Source organism: Myotis davidii, unplaced genomic scaffold (assembly GCF_000327345.1).
Source record: "Myotis davidii unplaced genomic scaffold, ASM32734v1 scaffold93, whole genome shotgun sequence".
NCBI lineage: Eukaryota > Metazoa > Chordata > Mammalia > Chiroptera > Vespertilionidae > Myotis > Myotis davidii.
Window position 1 is genome coordinate 1,468,219 of NW_006292095.1, and position 2,237 is coordinate 1,470,455.

The following is a 2,237-nucleotide window of genomic DNA, read 5'->3' on the forward strand; positions in this document are numbered from 1 at the left end:
TCTATCCACTGAGCCAAACTCAGTCAGTTTTAAGTGTTTAATTTAGTGGCATGAACTACATTCACATTGTTGTGCAACTATCACCACCATCCAGACACAGAACTCTTTTGATCATTCAAACTGAACTCTACCCATTAAGTAATAACTCCCCATTTTCTCCTCCCCTAGTCACTGGCAACCACCATTCTACTTTCTGTCTATGAATTTGCCTCATATAAGTGAAATCATACAATATCTGTTCTTTTGTGGCTTGCTTATTTTACTTAATTATAAGAATAATTATGAATCATAATGTCTTTAAGGTCCATCCATTTGTAGTATATGTTAGAATTGTCTTCCTCTTAAAGGCTGAATAACATTCTACTGTATTTATGTACCATTGTTTGTGTATCCATTCGTCCATCAAGGACTCTTGGATTGTTTCCATCTGCTGGCTACTGTGAATAAAGCTGCTATGTTAGCTTTACTGCTTAGCTTGAGCTGGTAAGCCACCCATATCGTACAAAGTGCAGAAGGAACAAAAGAAAAAACAGTGAAAGTATATTCCTCTTAGCTGACCAGTCCTGTAGCTGCCCGCCCAGTTGCTTTCCCCAAAAGAACTGCTGTTACCAGTTCATATGTTTCTTTTAAAAAATATCCAGTCTTCTTTCTTTAAATCCCACACTCTCCCCATCAAGGTAATAATGTTAACAGTCTGATGAGTCTCTCTTCAAACCTTTCTCTATGCTTGCATAATTATATAGAACATTTATATTATATGTAGATAATATAAGGGATGTTCTGGTCATGTGACTTTAAGAGTGGCATCGTATAATATACTATTATATTTTGCTTTCTGAGCTTAATGATACACCACAGAAATAACACCCTTATTCTTTTAAATGGTGGCATAAATGGCTATGGCCTACAATTCATTCTGACGCCATACATTTTAAACTTTGTTTCTTCCCCACCACCTACATAGTCACCGTGTTCAGTACTACTAACATATTAATATTGAGATATGACCCCTGGCCTTGCATGTTAATGTCACATGCCATATTCCTGGAAGCCATTCCTTTCTGCTTTGGCTTGCAGTAATTTACTTATAATAGAAGAGACTGACTGCAAATTCCATAAATAAAACTTCAAAACCCAACTAAAAGTAGCTCCAACTCAACTTTCCCGTAGATTCTACCAAACGTTCATGGCCACTTTCATGCTGTTCCGCAGGGACAGGGGTACAAAGGAGGGCAAATTACAGTAGGAAGAGATAGCAATTTCAACTGATTATTAAAATAGCTAATTTTTTGCAAAATTTACAAAAGTACGACCCCATGTATTCATTCCTAGGGTTCTTCTCAGAGTCTTGGAAGGGCCCGTACAAACACAGGGTCCTGAAGCATTAACTTCATGCAAACCTCCTTTGCTGTCACTGTGATGAGCATCTGAAAAGGGCACTCAGGTTTCATCATCAACTATTTCTGACAACCTTTTACTAACTGGGTTTAATTCCAAAAATTCTACTTTAAACATGCTTCTGTATACAGTAAAGCACAGAATTTACTTACAAATGGAATACATTTCCAGTTGCTGTCTTAAACGAATTTTGCTCATTGTGTCATAGAAGCTGGGCTCTGACAAAGTTTCTGCTGTAGGTGGCACACTGAATATCCTCATAATCTTCCTTTTATTCCTAAAACACAAAACCAATGCAGAAGAGAGATCTGTATTAATACCTATCCTATGTAATAAAAGCCCAGTGACCGAATGGCAACACACCAGTTAAGGCAGGTATTCTTTCTTTCACTAAAAAGTATGAAGCTGTATGCCGTGGTTGCTGGGGCTCAGTTGCTTGAGCGTCACTCCATGCACCAAAAGGTCGCCAATTTGATTCTCCGTCAGGGCACATGGCCCAGGTTCAATCTCCAGTTGGGAGGCAGCCAATAGATGTTTCTCTCTCTCCCTCTCCCTTTTTCTTTTAATCAATAAAAACATATTTTTAAAAAGTATGAAGCTGTATATGTATAGCCACAGGAATATACAAAAGAAAAGTAGCTGAACAATCCACTTAACACAACAGTGATGTACCTCTATTGTGCTTTCACTCCCTACCCTTCCAAAAGCCAAGTATTCTACGGAAAAATGCATAAACAAGAAAATACCTGATTTTTCCCCCTTCCCTCTCATGTCCTCCAAATAAAGGTAACTTTCCGGGTTTTACAATAAACAGAATGTGAGCAGACATTAACTTTGGA